Source organism: Pteropus medius, unplaced genomic scaffold (genome assembly GCF_902729225.1).
Source record: "Pteropus medius unplaced genomic scaffold, Ma_sr-lr_union100, whole genome shotgun sequence".
NCBI classification, from domain to species: domain Eukaryota; kingdom Metazoa; phylum Chordata; class Mammalia; order Chiroptera; family Pteropodidae; genus Pteropus; species Pteropus medius.
Window position 1 is genome coordinate 7,748,873 of NW_024349798.1, and position 20,529 is coordinate 7,769,401.

The 20,529-nt window shown below is 41.0% G+C and overlaps 1 pseudogene; it reads right to left on the bottom strand.

The window, feature by feature from the left end:
* Positions 1 to 5,370: 5,370 nt before the first annotated feature.
* LOC120620576 (uncharacterized) lies at positions 5,371 to 5,489 on the bottom strand (annotated as a pseudogene).
* Between the last annotated feature and the right edge of the window lie 15,040 nt (positions 5,490 to 20,529).

Here is a 20,529-nt window from a genome sequence, read left to right on the forward strand (position 1 = left end):
TTGTCAATGTTTGGAGCTATTTCTGGTTGTCACAGCTGGAGGTAGTGTTGCTACTGGTATCTATTAGGTAGAAGCCAGGGATGCTGCTATACGTCCTACAAGGCACAGGACAACCTCCTCACAACAAAGAATCATTGGGTCCAAATGTCACTAGTATCAAGATTGAGAAAACCCGATGTAAACTTTATTAAAATGCATCCAAATTTTATATAAAACCCAATTTTATTACACTATGTTTGAAAGCATGTTTATAATCTTGCTATTGAAGTGAATTAACTCTTAATAACTCACCGAATTTATGATTCACTATTTCTCAGCAATCATTGCATAAACTTGGCAATTCTTATAAGAGAAAAAAATACCTTACACCTTGTCTTCCAACATCATAAAATGTTTATGAATCCTAAATTTAACAATTAATGATGCTGACATAATGTTGCATTTTGGAGAAATACAGCTAAGCAGTTATTAATTTTGACTTTGCTGCTTGAAATGTTTGAACTAATATCTTTTTTTTTTTTTTAAATTTTCAACTATTCCTGAATGCCCTTGGAACTTAAAAGTCCTAATGCTGCCTCTAGGGTCAGGTGGATAAAACATCCTTGAACCCGTTGATGCTGGACCTCCCCAATCAGGGATTATAAAACCTATTTTAACACTTACGTGATGGCATCTTACATCAACATTTGCCCTATTGTCAGAAATAACCACCTCTCAGAACACGGCTAGTTATTTCAGGACATCCTTAAAGAGGCACCACCGATGTACTAGTAAACCAGTCTGCCAACTGCCATCACCAGAGAAGGGGAGGCTCTTTCGAAGGAGCGTGAAATTTTCTAATATCTTCTCTTTGCATTTTGAATAGAGTCATCGTCTTTACTGTAAGAGTCTGTATGAGTTGCTGCTGCCACCCAACCTCGCCTCATGTCACTTCACCCCTCGTCACCACGTTCTAACTAGCCTTCTGCTGCCTTTTTCTACTGCCTCCCCTATTCAATATTTGGCCATGTTCCATTCTTTACACCTCTACATCAATGTCACCTCTTCCTGATTTACACAATCCTGTGTTAAATTAGATCTCCACCCCAAATGTGCCTATAGAACCATGCAATTCTGTATTTATGCATGTGATTATTTAATTAATAACCAGTCAGTTCTAAGCTTTATGACATAGGACATGCGTGGGTAGTTTTTAATTGTATCGTCTCTTTTTAGCCAAGGGTCCGATCCACCGGGGAAGTGAAACATACCGAATGAATAAACGTACAAATAAACAAATGAATGAGGTGATTTGAGTGATCTTGAGAAGGGCATCCAGTGAAGGAAGCTTGAGGAGCTCATCCAGAATTTCTGAGATTGCCTAGACCTAGAACAGAGGTTTCAAGCCCGTAGGGAGTATTGGAGAAATAGGGCATGGGAAGGGCTGTTGTTCTTGATTGTTCTTATTCTCTCTCTCCGTCTCATTCACCCAGCCTCTCCCTTTGGAATTGACTTCATTCTCAGGTGGGTACTCCCTACAAGAAGGCGGATGGCTCCCAGCAGATACAGGCATTCTCCACTCAGAATTCCCGCTGGACAGTAAAGTTCTTCTCTCCTGCCACTCCAGGGAAGGCCCGGGAGTAGTTCTGATTGGTCCCAGGATGAATCAATCACTGTGGTCAGGGCTACACAGGCTCTGATTGGCCAGCTTGAAACACAGGCACAACCTCAGGGCCAGGAGTTATCTTTACCTGGTCTGAAGTCTGGGACTGGGAAAGGGGTAGGTTCTTATAGCAGTTGGCCGGCTGATACGGAACAAGTGAAATGATACCAGACAAAGAACAAACGTCTACTCATTAAACCACCTCATGACTAGGTTTTGGGAGCGGATCTCGTAGTAGCCACTATGTATGCAGGATATTTAGTCAACGGAAGAAATAACTAGACCTTTATTAGCTTCCATTTTACATTTTATTGCTTTCCTGCAAGTAATTGTGACTGCGGAGAGCGTCTTGTTACCTGTCTCCTTTCTAATTGGATTCTCTGCATTCTCTGTAACTCTTAGTTCTGGCTTTCTGGCTGGTTTTGTCAAGGTAACTAGGCAATTTAAATCACAGTGTAATTTCTCCTAGTTCAGAAAACTGAACCGAAGTAGTAACTTTTAATAGGTCAATTACATTATTTTTCAGCAGCCTGCTACAGCCTAATGAAATTGCAGTTTAATTAAGTTGGTGTGATGCCAAAATAAATGTTTCATCCCCAGCTTGTTTTATTTACTCATTGAAAAGTAGGTGAATCTACAAATAATAGGATTGGAAAATGTTAAAGGCTAATGAGTTTGGCTGCACTTGTTTGTGAAGGAAGGCGATGGTATCGTCAGTCCATTTTGGTTGACAAGAAAGCTACATAATTTTAAAAGATAAAAACAATAATTAAAAAACATTAGGGGATTCCTGAGTATAGGTCCCTTTAAAAAAATAAAAAAATAAATAAATCCCAAGTAATAAAGGACCATTTAGAAGGAAAGCTAACAAAGTCAGAGCCCCCTGCTGTATTTTGTGTTTCTACTGTGTGACGGGCATCGTGCCCGGCATAATCACATTCATTTTCTCAGTGAACCAAAACAGCAATCTTGTGAGACGGAGCTGTAGGTCAGCAAAGGTGGCAATCTGAGTGTGATCAGACCACACATTCCTCACTTCGACCTCAGCAAGATGGGAAGGTGAGGGCAACAGGGCAACTTGTGCTGTGTTTCCTTTGAAAATGCATCTTATCCCAAACATCCCCCCCGGTTACTCCCAGTCTTTCTACATTCATCTGGAAGGTGGGAACCCTCACCCACCATGTGGGGACAGTCATGATCCCTGAACGGTTGGGGTAAACGAGAATAGTTTTCTCCGTAGCCTCCAGCAGACTCCTCACACTGGGATACAGTTTCAAGGACAGGTGAGGATGCTTGGTCATTTCCTTCCTGATGCAAAGATTGGGCACCATGTCGAAAACCGATGCCAGTCTCTGTTTGGTCCCTTGATAAAAGGGAATCGAGTGCTTATGTTCAACCGAAAGAGCAAGCGAATGGGGATCCCGAGCAGAGAGACACCTGGCAAGGGCTGCAGGTGTCACTTCTCCTTCTCACATTTACAGGCGTGGCTTTCCCATGTGCCTTAATTATAAAGTGGTCAGAACTTTAATCCGAGCCATTTTCAGGCCAAGGGAAAGTCATTCTATGGCCACACCAGGAATCCTAGCGTCTTCTGGGGCACTCTTCCTAAGCGTCTTCCTAATAGGTAAGTTCTCATCTGTCCCGTCTTGGAGGAGAGGAAACCTTTCTCAGCGCGCATGCGTGTGAAATAAGCCGCTTGCGAAGTGCAGTCCACCTGCATTGTAGCTCCACGTGTTGACTGCGGGCGGAGCGCCTGCACGCTCTGGAAAACTTTGCAATCTCCTCCGCCTCGCTCGGCACTTACTTTGACTGCGTTTCAATGTGAATACTAAGGGTGCCTCGTATTCCCTGTCCCTTTTGAATAGAATCATAGATCCCTCATGTCACACGCAAAAGAAACGTTTCAAGTCCCATTTTTCATCTTGACATGTTTTGGAAGGCGCTTGCCTGCGTGACTTGGAGCTCTATTTGATTCACCGGGATGGTCTGGGTGGGGTGCTTTCTTTCACGCCCCTGGTGCTGCTATGTTGGAGCTCTGGTTAGAGCGCAGACACACACTTTTATTGTTCAAGAACGATACAGTAGTAAACAATGGCGAATACTCAGAATGGTAAATATTTGTTCGTATAGTCATACATCTGTTTGCTGCAGTTCAAAAAGAGCAAAAATGGATGCACCCTCTCTGGCCACTGCTGCAAAACTGGTTTAGATTTTTTTTTTTTCTTCTAATGCTCAGACAATTTGGGTAGAAGGCTGTTTATTAAAATTGAGAATTTTGGGGAAGTGCTGTAAAATAAGCATTTGTGAGAACTGCAGACTTACGTAGCAGAGACTGTATGTGATTCTCTTCTTCTTAGTGTCCACAGATAGTTTTAAACAATGGATTTTCACTTTTAAAACAGTGGGATACATTTTCCCCAACAAGTGAAATTACATATTGCAATAGGTAAAACAAGTATTAACTGTACTTAATGTAATGTAGTACATTTAACTTGGAATTTGTGACATTTGCTTAGACGTCTATTGTCAAAAAACACTGATTCTGTTATAATAAATTTAGACATTCAAAGTCAGGTGGTGTGGATGGCAGCTGCAGGCAGCTATATGTGTATTCAGGCTACAGTGTCAAGAAAATCCCCATTCACTCAGAAAAGCAGATGTGAGAACCAACAATTTCCTTTAACAGCCTACCTTGTATTCTCAGGGTATTCTTTATTATGCAGAGGTAGCTGAAGAAGCATTAATTCCTAAAATGCCCACAAAATGAGTTAAACTACAGCACAAGTTAAATCAGTAGCGATCTCATAATTTTGTGCATCTCACATCTGTGACTCTCTCTTATTCTTTCTATTACTCAGAGATCTTTTTGGTGGTGACATATGGTCACCTTGAGCTGGCTTGAGAACAAAAAAATCTTGGCGCATGTGACTGAAACATCTAGATAGGTAGCAGGTTTGGAGCAAGGCTGAATCAAGATGCTCAGCTGACATTGCCAGGAATACCTCCTTCCACAATTACACGTTCCTCCGTATTGGCTGTGTTTGCAAGCTGTTCCCTTGAAATGGCAAGATGGCTACCACAAGGTGCAAAATCACATCCTACCAGCTCAGGAGCCTGATGAAAGGGAGAACCTTATTTTAGTGGTTCAGGGTAAGTGCTGGCCAGACCTCAGTTGCTCACACATCCCTAGAAGCAAGGTTTTGGATGAGTGCCACCATAGCCATAGAACTGCTTGCAGGAAAAGGGGAGAGTGTTTCTTCAAGGAGTCTTAATACTAAAGGAAGCTGGAGGCATGATGGATAACTAAAAGATAGAAGTCTGCTAAAAGTACAGGTTTTTACTGTCAAAAAAATAAAAATGGTCGTGTCGAGGAAAAGATGCCTCTTCTTTCCAAACACCTTTAATGCAAACTTGTAGAAAAATTTAAAATATAGTGAAGACCCATATACCTTTCGCTTATATTTTACCATTGTTAATCTTCTGTGACATTGACCATCCCTTTCTAATCTCTCTCCTCAACACATATTGCACTATTCAGAAATTGCAGACACCATGAACACCACATGCCTTAAAGACCTCACCACAGATCTCTTAAAAACATAATATTTTCTTTATTATTATTATTATTATTTATTTATTTATTTTTTAGGCAAGACGATCCTTGGTTGACCTCACAGATTGCAAGGACCTTGTCAGCTTACAATCCCATCTTTTTAAAAATTTTTTTACGCCTGCAGCACCTGGTCTTCCTAGGTGGTCTCCCATCCAAGTACTAACCAGGGCCGACCCTGCTTAACTTCCGAGATCAGATGGGATCTGGCTTGTTCAGGGTGGCATGGCCATAGAGGATATTTTCTTACATAGCCACAGTACAATTATTATTCTTATTCAGAATACAGCTAAGGAATATAAATTGCATTTATCCTATTTCTTCTCTGCCTCTGATCTAGAAAAATTCCCCCACCATATTTTTTTTTCCAGTCTTCTATAATATTGACATTCTTGAACAGTCCTGGACAATTTCTCTGTAGACTATTTCAGAATCAGGATCTATTTGAATGTTTCTCCATAGTTAGAGTCAATTTCATCACTCTGTCAACAGTACCGCATAGGTGATATGTCTTATCTGGAGGCATTTTTTGTCAATGTGTCCCATTGTTGACGATAGTAAAACTGATTGCTTGGTAAACTGGCTGATCTCCCCAGTATAAACCAGACTTTCTAAGTCATCGGCGGGCCTACGCTTTGAGCCTACGTAAATAACTCTACCTTGTAGCTACATCGCGACCTTGAAGAAAAATATCAGTAATGGCCGAGGTCACAGCTCATTCCCCTTCTCACAGTGTTTGAAAGACTAAGAAGTAGCTCTAAGTCTTGGTTGAGAAACTTAAAATAAAATGTTAAAAAAAAAATAAAAAGAGAAAAGGGACAAGTGGAATAATGACAACCAGGAGAAGAATGAAAGCGCTGATGCATGTCACCATTTTTTCCTGGCATTAAATACTCAGAATGGAGTATGGAGAACTTTTATTTTATGTCCACGTGGCGTATTTAAACTCTCCTTGTTTAGAATTTCAAGAGTGACTACTTTTCCTTTGATTTGGTTCGATTATCTTTCATGATCTTCAGAAACTGTACTTTTCTCTTCCTTTCAGACTAAGAAAGTCCTTAGCCAAATGGCCTCAACCATTAGATTTGCCTGTAGGTGTCATTCATTTGTGTTGTTTCTTTTTCCTCCCCTGGGGTTTTTCAATAGTGCTTCCTTTCAATCAAAAGCTAATTTTCTTTGTGTGTGTAGGTGGTGTAGCATTCCAAGCTTTTACACAGTAGCAAGCCTGTATTTGATGTATCTGGTTCAGAGACAATTGTCCTTTACAGCTTTCACAGTAAATTCAATGAAAGCCCCATGCAACTAGTTTGTAACTCATTTAGTGGAGAGGTCTACAGGATTATTTTACAAAGCAGTGCTCAGTTTAAGAAGCTAAATTGGCTTTATTGTGCCTAGCTGGAGGCCTCTTCATCTCTGAATTCAGAGGATATTTACATGCATACTAAGGATCTTTCTAGAAAATGGGAAAGGGAAGTATCTGCAGGTGTAAATTTCTACAACTTCCTCTTAATATGCACGAAGGGCCTTGGGATGGTTGTTTTAGATTTAGTGAGAGCCTTTGTTTTATGATGCAGGAACATGTATGCCATATTGGTGGGGGCATTTTTGAGGCAAGAATCACACAACTCTAAGAAATGACAAGTGGCACAATGGGTCATGCATTCTCACACTTAGCTCAGTGTCATGATTAAAATGAAAGAATTGTATGAGTCCAAATGCTAGTTGCACTACTTAACCATTTTTCTTCATGTTGGAAAGTTACACAACCTCTCTGACCTTGGCTTTGTCATTGGTAAGAAGCAGATGAATATAATTATATGCTAGATGGGGTAAGCTAGGATATACTCCAGTCACAATCAGCCCCATGGTTCCATAGCTTCAAATAACAAAGGTATAGTTTTCGTCAACTCCGTGGGCTATGCTCCATGTCAGAGACACTCTGGAACCCAGACTTATGGAGAAGCCACCATCTAAATTATCACCGGTCACCTTAGCAGAGGAAAAAGTCTCTTGGAGGGTATAGTGCCAAAACAAATGCTCAGCCAAGACGTGGCACTCATCAGTGCTGCTCAGAACTTAATAGCCACCGTAGGTCATAGAGTACTGCCAAACTTCAGAGGATCAGGAATTGCAGTCCTACTGTGTGTCCAGAGGCTGAGAGCTCACGATAATCATTAAGACATATCAATTGCTGCCACACAGACATATCTCATGGGTTGTTATGAGGTTCAAATGAGATAATTGATGGGAAACATTTCATACAGTATCTTGCCACAGAGTAAGTACATGGTGAAATCCATTCATTGTTGCTATTGGTTGCTATCATGATTTGTATCAGCTCATCCTGTCTCTTCCTGAAAATGATGAGTCAGAACTCTGGGGATTTTGAGGCCAGAAAAGAGAGTGTAGAGTTCCTAGAACTCCAGTCCAACACTTCAGAAGTGAAGAAACCAAGACCAGAGATTGAGTCATCTTTATACTGAAACAAACACAGAATAGGACCTGATTTCCAGGCTAGTCATGCAAGGCTTCTCTCCTCTTTCCTCTTTTGGCACAGATGGACTCCCCTTAAAAATACGGACCCACCGTCTCTCATCTTCAGAATATGTCTCCATTCACATAAAGGTTATTGTATCTGCATGCAACTAACTCTTAGTCTTCTCTGCTTTGCCTAGTTGGCTCCCCAATCCCTTGGATTTTTTGCTAAGGTACCCATCTTTCAAGGCAGTCATCTCTGACACCCCCACCAGGCCAAACGAAACCACACTATGAGACTTTTCATGGCTGGAGCTGCCTGTTTTTCTAGCATTCATGGCAGTTTCAATTTGACATGTATTTGTGAGAGTGAGTCATTGATCTCTGTCTTCCTCGTGAAATTGTAACTTCCATGAAATGACTTTATTTTGGTTCACCGTTAATTCCCAGAATCTCATACAACTCCTGGCACATAGTACGTACTCGATAAACATGTGTTTAATGAGTGAATGAGTGAACGAATGAATAGCATTTTGTTGACATGACAATCATATCTCCTTCTTTGAACTATAGCTAGATTTACCCCTGCACACAAATACACACAAACCCCCACACACAAACACACATGGTCTCAGACAAAATCCAAAACACTTTAGGCCACAGTTTGGAGGATATATCTACTTTGTAGAATCAGATACACCTGTCTTCCTAAACAGAAAGATATGAACCAGTTCAATACCCGATGCCCCAAATGTTTCATCGCTCTTTCTTGTGTCTCTTTGGGTACCACTTCCACTACTCTTGGCTTCAAAGAAGAAAGTGCATAATGTGCGGCAGTGGCTCTCGGACTTTGGGATCTTGGAGATCCATGAAATTAAAAAATTATTAAAATGTGGGAGGAAACCAAAAGGCAGAATAGAACTACCATCACTATCTTTGCCAATAAAGAGTCACCTACTGCTCTAACAATATTTCATGAAACAGAGGATAATGTAAGGTCTCCTTTAATGGAGAGTTGACTCCTTTATACTAAATTATACTCTACATGGGAAAAAGACCAATCAAATTTTTAGTTATACCTTATTTTACAGAGGGTTGGTAAAACTTGCTTACAGAACTTTTCTGATCTGGGGGCCAGTGTTGAGAACACAGTCATATTTGATTGCTATTGCGAGCATTGTAAATATGACAAGTTTGGTGGCTTAAAGACAGTTTCGTAGGTCAGAAGTCCTGGGTGGAGATTTGGGTGGATTCTCTGCTGCGTGTCTCACAAGACTGGATCAAGGTGTCAGCTGGTCTGGGAACTTATCGGAAGGCACTGAGGGAGAATCTGCTTCCAGGTTCATCTGGGTCATGGCAAAATTCAGTTCTATGTGATTATGGGACCGAGGTCCTCGATTACTTGCTAGCTGTTGGCCAGGGGTTGTATTCAGCTGCTAGAGGTCGCCCACGTTTCTTGGCTTGGGGCCTCCTCCACCTTCAAAGCCAGCATGCTCTGATCTCCCCTTCCGCCTCCTCCCTCTGAACTACTACCCAAGGAAGTTTCAAGGCTTTGTGTGATTAGATTAGATGTGATCCATTATAATCTCCCTGTTTCAAAGTCTGAAACCATGATTATAGCTGAGTTCCCTTTGCCATGCTACCTAACAGAGTCACAGGTTCCAGGGAGGAGTTAAGGACCTCTCACCCTACCACAACAGGTTAGATGCAAGGCTGATGGGTAGCCCATGGCTACCAGCACAGGAAGCAACGTGCTCTCCATTTTTCCTCTGTGTCAGTAACTCTACACATGTATCCATTTCAACATCTAAATGAACTTTGCAGGTGCAGACCTCTGACTAGCATAGAAATAGCCAACAGTGGAGTCCAGCAGGAATCTTTGGGTGAAAATGAGTGTGAAAACAGTGAGTGCCGTGATTACACTTGGATTTCTTTCTGTAAGAGTGGTTGCACTGCATAGTATACAATAAATACAGAAGAATTGAAGGCAATATGTGTTCTATATATGTGTTCGATATATTCTTTCTATGAAGAACAGCAGGACTCGCTTCCCCCAAATTTCTTTCCTTTCCCGTGGTAGGGCATGGAGGGCGGACCCTGCAGGGGACTGCCCCAAGTGCTTTTGTCAAATGATAGAAACTTCTCCATGTCTCTTTTATTCTTAGTCTTAGGTGCTGCGACAAACACTCTGTGAAGTCCTTATCTACCTGTTCTGGTAACATCTGTTCCCTCTGCTGGCCAGTTTCTAAACTTAACTTGTGCTATTATTATGTTTACCTTGGAAATTGCCCACAAGGCAGGGTCTATAATTCTAAATAAAAAAGGGAATCCATTTTGAATGTGCTAACAAACCTCAGTACTTAAAATAAGATTAGCAGATCATCTCCTACACCCAGAAATCTTTTTGAAGGAATTTGTAAAATAGGATTGGAAAATATATTTGCTTTGTGAACCTGGATTTTTATGTTTGTAACCCATTCTACTGCAGATAGAAAACTAAGTCATGTGCCCTTGGCACCTACTATGTGCTGGGTGACTTTATAACCATCCTATTGTATAAGCATGTAGTTATTCGTTATTAAATTGAGCACCTTTATACTGTCTCATGTACATGACATTGGAGATGCAGAGAGTTTAGCCATCTGCCACAGATCACAGAGTAAAAAGATTCACTAACTCTGTATTTTGAATGCATCTCACCAACTTTCTTTCTGTTCTTTCCTAGGCTTCACTTGGCAATATTTCAATATAGGAAAATTGGAAGGATAATAGCTACCGACTATTAGGCTCCTGTGGGGTGCTGGGCGGCAAGCTGGATGTCGCATACATATGATTTATAATCATCTTCCATGAAGACTATTTTTTATTCCTACTTTAATATGGGGAAACCGAGGCTCCACTCCTCAGTAATAGAATCTGCACATGTGTCTGGCCCTGAGGTTCATAGTCCCCTGAGCAAGATGGTGTGTGTGATATGCACTGTGAGTTTAGCAGGGGTCATTGCAACAAGTTTAGGCACTGAAAGAAAGGATTAAAATAATCCAGACTCACAAAACGAGGAAATGATCAGCCTTTCATCTTTCTTACGAGCCCCCTGATTACCCTAAGAGGAACTTTCAGTTGGATGATAGTTTACCTTTAATGAAATTTTACCATCTTCTTGGTAATAAAGGGAGAGTTGGGGCTCAGCCTGGCCATGGGAGTGAGCTAGAATTCACTGGCATTGTTTTGATGGGGTCGCTTTTATTTATATAATTACCTTCTATGTATGATTCCATTGTTGTTGTTGTTGTTGTTGTTGTTTGATAGTAATGGAAGAGTCCCCTTTTAATTTTTTTAAATGTTTACATGAATAAAACCAGTGAATTGTTTGGAAGAAGTGAGATTTTTCTTTTATTTTTCTTTATTTGACAAAGGCATGCCATTTGGTAGCACTGGAATAGGTCATAAGAGTGATTGGTTAGTACAATAAGAAGCAGGTGGTGTGAGCATAAGTCAGGTTTTAAATGAGGACCACATATGTGCGACCTCGGGCAGGTGGTTCGTGAATGATGGAAATTTGGGGGAAATGATTGGGGTATTGGTCTCCCATCGCCTGGCTATTTGCTGGGATCTCACTGCTTTTGTTTAATTTGGTCTTTAGGATCAGCCTTGCAGACCGTGCCTCCTAATGCTGCAGCTTAGACTTTATTAACTACCTGGGTATTTATTAACTACCTGGGGAACATAAGACTGTTGGAGGACACTTGAGTTTGACCTGGATTCCCGGTATGTGTCTTCATCATATCGAAGGGGAGAAGCAATTTGTAAGGAATGACAGGACCTTATCAAGAACAGTTTGAGGCAAAGCCTTTGTCTGGTGAGAGAATGAAGGGCCTAGGAAGGTGTAGTCAGCAAATAAAAAGGTTTTCATGCTTGATAAATGAAGGAGGAAACATGGAGTTCAGGATTCACGAGAACAGTCTACACAGCCATACTCAGTGACGTGGGGAAGCAGGCCAGATCAAATACGTCACTCTCCCGTATGAGCAAAATAAGAATGCATGTGTCATTATAAATGGCACCTGCCTTTTAATTTTAATTTTAAGTTAGGGTACAAAAGGGAGTGGTGGGGTCTGTGGCAAATTGGACAGTAAATGCTCCAGGTGAATATACTGCTCAGCTGTTGAAGATTGTTGACATATTGGGATGAAGGACTCATAAGCCAGATCTTCTGATTTTCCAAGGAAAGCTCAGTACTAGGTTTTTAATGAAAAATCTTCCTATTTACCAATTATTGGTACTAATTCATTTTTTAAAAGTATTTGGGCCAACACCAAAGGGCTAGGATCACTAAGGAAGTATGTTCGCATTGGGCGCTGTATAACTCCAGGGGTCCATACACACAAATCTCTGTACTGTTTTTAAAAACTATTTTTTGAGATTTACATACCGTACAATATTCATGTGCTACGAAATCCACCCATTTAAAGTATACAATTCAATGGCTTTAATTATATTTTCAGAGTTGGGCAAACGTCAACACGATTTAAATTTAGAATTTTTTATTACAGAATGAAATCTTGTACTCATGAGTAGTCACTCCCGGTCCCATCCCATCCCACTTCACCCCCTACTCCTAAGCAAGCACCATTCTATTCTATATCTCTGTTGACTTGCCCACTGTGGCTATTTCATATAAATAGAGGAACGTCATATGTAGTCCTTTGCGACTGGCTTCTTTTACTTAGCATCGGATAGGGTTTTAGAAGTTCCATGTTATAGCATGTATCAGAATTTCATTCCTTTTTTGTGGCCAAATAATATTCCAGTATTTGAACGTATCACATTCTTTTTCTTTATTTATCGGTTAATGGACATATGGGTTGTTTCTACTTTTTAGCTACAATTAATAATGACTCTGTGAGCATTCATGTGCAGGTGTTTCTGTGGGCATACTTTCATCCTTCTTGGATATACACCTAGGTGTGGGATTCTAAGCCACATAAGCACCTCTACACTTAACATTTTGAAGAGCTGCCAGGCTGTTTTCCACAGTAGCTGTTCCATTTTACATTCCCATCAGCAATATCTGAGAGTTCCAATTTCTCCACATCCTTGCCAACACTTCCTGTTGTCTTTTTGGTTATTGCCATTCTACTTAATGTGAAATAGTATGTATGACATTGTGGTTTTGATTTGCATTTCCCTAATGACTAATTCACCGAGCATTTTTTATGTGCTTATTAACCATTTGTGTATCGTTTTCGGATAAATGTCTACTCGAATCCTTTATGCATTTATAAAATCGAGGTATTTGTCATTTTATTATTGTTTGATTACTGAATTATGAGAGTTCTTTATATTTCTGCTCCAAATAATCTGAAATGATGTTTGGCATTATCCATGGCCTGGTGTTGAATAATTTTACTCTTTCGACCCAACATTCACATCAAAGCATGTTTCAAATTATTGCACAGGACATGACTACTGATAACTGCACAGTTCTTAGTGCTTTATAGAAGTTCAAATAAAGCAAATCCGTATTTGTTGAATCCGTTTTAAATTTGCAATCAATCAGAGGTTCTCTAACAGTTACGTGTGTTTGTGAAATTGTGGCCTGGGTATAGTAGTGCCTTCTTCTAGTGACAGAATATGGGTTTCAGTGACTTCAAGCTAATGGAGATCCTCCCCAAATATTTTCCAATCCTAGACCACTTGTAAGTTAAAACACTCTGGGACATCTTGCCCATCTTGGAATCCCCTGCTTATCTCAGAATAACAAGGAAGCTTTATACACAACAACAGCAGCAACAGCAGCAACACACCTGAGAGGCTCAGACACTGACTAGGCAGCAGGAGAGCCTAGTGGTTAGAGACTTCCCTTCCGAAGGCAGCAGGGTACCCCACCTTTTATTACATGCAGAGACTCGGCTTCCTCCTAGTGAACCTGGCTAGTTGTGCTAGTGAGAGCCCACTTCCGGTTCCTAGGTGGTGTATTCTCATTGTGTACACACATGGTAGAAAGGACTAGGGAGCTCTCGGGTGTCTTTTATAGAAGGGCTCTGCCCTGATGACCTCATCGTTTCCTGAAGGCACTAAGTCCTCATACTATTCACATTGGAGGTGAGACTTTCACTCTGAATTGGGGTGGGGCTGACATGTTAACAGAGCCACCAACGCTCGCTCTTCAATGGCAGTGTAGCAGGGTGGTTAAGGGCTGGGACTGTAGAGCCAGACTTCTCAGGTTGAAATCCCAGCTGCTCACCTCCTAGCCAGGTAACCCTGAGCAGGTGCTTTAATAACACAGCTCTCACTTCTGCATTTTTCAAATGCGGAGATGGGAACACTTAGCGTATGGGGCTGCAGGCATCAAGTGAGTTGACACTCATGGAAAGCTAGAATCGGACCCAGTGTTGAGCAGATCTTTCGTAAGTGTTACTAAGTGTCAGTCAATCACAATGAGTAAGATGCGCAAGCACGGTGTTGACTGCGAGCCACAGCGCATAGAAAGTGTATGCAAAATGTTGTCATATCATCATCTTGCCAAAAACAACTGAATAACCACAGAGAGACTCTCGGTGTCATTGGAACTCGTCGGGGAAGGAGTCTAGGAGTCCGTTCATGGGCTCTCTCATCTTATTTTTCTCATCTCCCTTACGGGACCTGTCACACGAGTTGGCGGGGCCTAGACTCTGATCATTTTTTTTTTTTTGTCTTCTCAAAGGCAAATTTTTCTTAAAATTAATTATGGTGCTGATGAACACGACATCCAGCAGACAGAATTCCTGGTGCTTTGTTCTTCCTCCCCGCTGGCCCTCCCTCCTGGCATCCTGCTCCAGCTGAGCCACTGTCAGGAAGATGCTCTGCTAAGCAGCCTGTCACATGTTCTATTACAATCATGTTTTATTATAGCTTTCAAAAGATGACCTCTCATTCCGCATGCTCGTGTTTATAGAGGACTTCTGGCATTCTGAAAGGAAACAGATAGCAGAGTCTCTAAACCCTTTATTTGCTTCAGCTGATAACTGCTCTGGCCAGAGAGGGATGTTGCGGTGATTACAAGATGTAATTTACTACAAAAGACAGTTAATATTACTTACAAACCTGTCATCAGTTCTGGGGGAATCAGAGCCGAAACGACGAATGGGACAAATCTGAATCCACCTAAATATCTTGGGCCGATAGAATTACAAGTTCATAGATTTACCATTTAAGAAACGGGCCCATTATGAAACATTCGTCCTCACAGACAGACAATATAAGTAATAAGCAAGATTATATCCTTTTATGTGGATCAAGGACATAGGCAGCGTGAGAAAGAAAAGAAGAGAGAAAAAAAAATCCCTTAAGAGGAACTTAAATGCTACCCTTGTGAATTATACCTGGAGATATTAACTGGGGAATTAGATCTACGAAAAAGCCTCTAATATGACTAAACAAAGTCCCTCAGGTAATGCTCCAAATCAGAAAAATGTGTGAAAATATAGCCTCTTAAATGTGATTATAGTCAGAGCTGTACTTACTCCCAGAGAAAGGGCATTGAAAGTAGAGGAATGAAAGAAAAAAAATGTTTTAAAACTTTTGTGTCAGACTAGAAATTATAGAGTAGCAACAGCTTAGGGATTTAAATAACCCCTTTAGTCCAATTTTAAAGCCTTTGTGCTTTAAATTGAAGAAAAGAAAGGAATGAGATATCCAATTTAGGACCTTTTTTTTTTTTTTTGTGGGGAGGAAGATTATGAAGTGGGAGAGTCATTTTTGCCAAAGGACTAATTAAGCCAGTAGGTGATTCCAACGTGGGTCATAATCTGAAATCTATGGCTCTAGTATTTAAGCTTCTTAAAGAGCGACCCTCTCGGACAGACTTTCTGGAGAGTTTCTTGTTCAGTTGCTTATTGTTTAATGGAGATTAGGGTGAAGGTTTGAGCACTTTTGTTGGTCTCAGAGTCAGAGCCCTGGAGAATCCTGAATGGGGTCTTTGCAATTTACCTGTTGTCCTGTAGGAATCCTAGCAGAATCTGTACACAAGTGGCCGTGCCGGCATAGAAATCTTAGGAACATTCCACTAGCAGCTTGGTAAGTGCTCTATGCCTGAAGTCAGCACTGGTAAAGGGGATCTTTTTATTCTTCCTCCCTGTCCCCAATCTGATGCTGGGGACCAGAGCACACTCACACTTACATACAGAGGGAGACGAGAAGAGACCAGGTTTATAGAAGTGGCTACATATTAACTTACCTTGCCAGATATATTTGTTGAGGACAAGAGAAAGTAGAAGAAACGTGGCTGGATTTGACCTAAGCAAATAAGACTTTGTTCAGCCTACCAGTTCCACCCCCATGGGACTGTAGAGCATGTTAATGGGATGGAGATGGAGCCAAAGATCATGCCTTTTAAAGCACAGTGACCTTTGTCTGCTGGTCACGGGGTCCAATCATTCATTTAGACTGTTCTCTCTTGCAGGGAGGGTCAGGGGATCCAGGAGTGAAGCAGATAGGGCAGGCTTCGCACAAAGATAGGACTGGAATTCTGTTTCCCTCCACTATTTATTTCCTAAGCTCCTTATCGTCCATCTGTGTGTATTCTTTGGAGAAAGGTCTATTCAACTCCTCTGCCCACTTTTAAATCGGTTTTGGTCGTCGTTGACTTTTAGGAGTTATTTATATATTCTGGATATCCATCCTTTTCAGAGATTTGATTTGTAAATATGTTCCCCCATTCTGTGGCTTGCCTTTTCTGTAGATAGTGTCTTTCGATGCACAAACTTAAAAAATGTTGGTAAAGTCCAATGTGCCTGTTTTTTTTTTTTCTTTTTGCCGCCTGTGGTGTTGGTCCTAAGCTGTTTATAACAACCGCAGCAACCTGTGTATCTTTTTGAAATTGTCTGAATCTGGGGTGTTCTCTCTAGAACAAGAAGGGAAGGTCAAGCTAAATCTTATGATTTGGTGGTTAGACCTCCAGCTAGCACAGGAAAGGATCAGTGTGTACCCAACTGCCGGGCCCCCGAGATGTCATGATGTTCTTGCAGAAAGGCCACCTGCAGGGTGGGGATGTGCATGATGCTGGCAGACCAGGCCAAGGCTCCTGGGAGAACTTCCTCTCATTCCAGTTCCGCTGGCTCACCTCCAGGGCGGCCAGGTACTCAGTGATGCGTGGACAGCTCATATGTTCAGCCGGGAGCCCCATCCGCTCTCAAGATGAGTTGGAAATGCAGTTCTTCTCCTTCTACTCACTGCTTTCTCTCTTCTGTGGGCTTCTATTGCTGTCATTTAGTACTTAGGAAATTGTCGAATATGAGAACCGAAAGATACCTGAAACCGACCCGCATAATGTGCAAATAAAGTCACTGAGGCCTGCAGTGGCTGAGACCCCTGCCCAAATCCTGGAACTAATGAGCAATAAAACCAGAGCTGGAATACTGGATATCCGGAAGCAGGCCAGCGCCCTGCTCACTAATTTTTATCATCGACACACACACACGAGAAAAAAAGGAGCCTCACAATTTCATTAATTTTTCTAAGCATCTTACTCTAGTCTCCATCCCAGTGGCAAAAAAAAAAAAAAAAAAAAAAGAAAGAAAGAAAATTAAAGACTTGCAAATGGAAAATAATCATTGCCACTGTGGTTTCAGATGAATTATTCTTCCAACGTGAGATGATCTAAACAGTGGCCGTGGAAGGTCTGAATCACAGCGTTCCTTAGCGCAAGAATCACTAACCGAGATGTCTCGGGGCCAAGGTCATGGCAGAACTCTGCAATTTAAAGTGTTGAGTGGCTGCATGAGAATACAGCCTCAGATTGCCAGAGCTTTTGCTTTTTTTCAAGAGATCCTGGAAATCAGATTCTTGTGTGAAATACCTCAGTTTTTATATTTAAATTTTTTAAAGAATCAATTAAAAAAAATTCAGTGCGAACACCCTGTCTCCTGCAGAAAACAAAAAATCTGTCTGTGCAATGGCCGTGGACCGTAGATTTAAAATCTTTGCTTTTACGGTTAAACCAGTGTTTCTCAATGCACATATGCATGCACACACACAGACACACACACACAGACACACACACACTGGAATCATGGGGAGGGCTTTAAAAAATGCCAACTCTTCATCCAGCCCAACCCCAGACCGAACGAATCAGTCTCTTGGGGTGGGTTCAGGGCATCAGGACTCCTTAAAGCTCCTTAGGTGATTGTACCCTGCAGGAGGTGAAGAGCTGCAGGGCTCAAGGGAGGGTCTACTGCCAGGTTCCTATTCCCACCCACCTCATTGCCATCAGTAAGGACATCTGGACTGTGATTGCAGGACATCAAGATGGCCCTAATTTTAGGGTTAACATCTGGATAATTGACTTCGCATCTTGTTTCTTGTCCATTTTGGGGCATTTTATAGACACAGACAGATGTCCCTTTAACTTCATCTGCCATGTGTCCCTTCTGCAAAGTTTCGATCCCAAACTTTGTGGGGTTTTTTTTTGTTTGTTTTTGGTTTTTTTTTGACATCTCGGGAGCAAATGGGTGGTTCAGCAAAGTTTGTTTGTAGCTTCTTAACTTTGATCTCCTTTTCATCTCCCAGCTTTGGGGTTTCTCCAGCCAAACGTGATACTTTGCGCAGCCGCCTTTGTCCTTGCGAATTCACAGGCTTGTCCTTGGAACACTGGGAGTCCCTGTTGGTATTTCTGAGCCCTTTTCAGCTCGTGTTCTGGCCCCATCTGCTTCTCCTTCCTCTCCTTGCTGTTTGCACATACACTTCTCTCGCCTTTCCTGCCAGCTTTCTGGAGTCGCTGTGATAACCCTAGCAAGCTCTACAAAAATAAAAATTAAAAAAAAAAAAGGAAAAAAAGAAAAGAAAATATAAATAGTATGGACCAGGAAGCTATAATAGAAAGACGAAATGATCTTTTAAATGGCTTTTATTTCTAAAGTTTCTATGAATCTTTTAATTGATTTTTGTCACTTGAGACGATAGCATTATGGTTTGTAAGAAAGCATCTGTAATTTTTAGTGCTGCAAACTGATTAGGAAGTAAAGGTGAAATGATGTGACCTCTAGGGTTCACTTAAATGAGAAAGGAAGTAGCAAGTTAGAAACAAAGGTGGCAAAATCTTGATTACTGTTGAATATGGCTGATGAGCATATGGGACTCATTATACAATGTTCTACTTTTGTGCATGTTTAAATATTTTATTATACACACATGTATAATTCTAAGATTTGAGAAGAATATGTGATCCCAAGATGCTGTAATTATTTCTTATTAATTAATCTGTGCTCAAGATGGATGTAACTGCAAAAGAAATGAATGGATGACTTTTTAAAAAATCTATCCATAGTTTCATAATAAAAACAATGCATGCAATTAGGAGAATAAATGGGGAAAAGAGCGCCCCCAGTTTCATCTTCCTAATGTAACTGATGTGAGCTCTTAGAGTTAGCCTTCTGGCATTGTTTTCATTGCTATACATGCATTTGGATTTCTGCTTTATTTATTGATGATATTATCAAGCACAGACTGTGGACTGGGCTTGCATCGTGGCAATATCAGCTTCTTAGCTGCTTTGAATTTACAATCTTCAATAAGCCCTAAAGAGGGAAAGCAGAGGGGACAGCATTTTGCCCAAATGCAATCATCCAATGGATCTGTCATTGGATTCAGTCTCTAGGTCTTGCTCGTGCTTGTGCATCTCATGATACTAAGTATAGTTCTGGTAACACAGGATTACAAGCATTGGGGAGAAAGATAGACAGACACTTGGAGAGGCCGAGAGAGACCGAGGTGGGGATTATATCGAGTATTGCTCTCATATTCTCGTTTATCAGTACACAGAAAGCCCTGTCTTCCCACATTGCAAAACTGGCTGAATGTTTTCAAGTCTGTCTGAGGTCACTCACTGCATCCCAGACCTACTGAATCATGTCCCTACAAGTGGAATCAGGAATCTGGGGTTTTCACGGGCTTCCTAGAGCATTCCTGGGTGACCAGGGCAGCACCAATTTGACTAGGCATTGGGCATCTGTGGAAAGATGTTGGAGTGGACTTTGAATCTATCAGAAATAATCCATTTGTTTTTATTACAGTTAAAAGGGAAGGACCATCTTAGCTTTGGTATCCAAATCCTTTAAAAATCAAACATTAGTATATAATAATTTAACATACATATTATTATAATCAAACTATTTCCCATTCATTACAAGGCTTGGGGACCCATTTATATTCCCTCTCTCTCTCTCTGTCTCTGTCTCTCTGTCTCTCTCTGTCTCTCTCTCTCTCTCTTTATCATGTCTACCTATCTATATATACATGCGTGTGTACAAATAAGGCACAAAGAGTTTTTATTTTAGAATTATATGGTTTTCCCATGTAGTACATGGGTCTAAAATTCACTGGAAACACTAAAGACCAAAAATAACTCTGTTGCACCTGCTAATGAGCTATCTTAGGATCGGGAGAACATACTTAAGATGTCTTACATCCTCATTTAGTTCTCTAAGCATCTCCGTCCACAAACATCCCCGCTCTGGAGTTGGCAACATGATGAAACAGAATGAATGCAAACTCAGAGAGCAATAAGCTTGACCTAAAACCCAAGCTCTGCCCCTTGCCATGTTGGCTTTGGCGAGTGAGGTACCTTCTCTTAGTTTTATCATCTTCTCAGTTGAAAAATAATCTCCACTATGCAGGATGTTGAGAGAATTTAATGAGACAATGTGTAGAAAGGGCCTGAAATAATAGATGATCAAGAAATGCTATTTCATCAATTTCTCCTCATCTTCTTAACTCTTATGTCTTCTTAGGTTTCATTTAATTTCCTTTTTTTTTTTTGAATAAT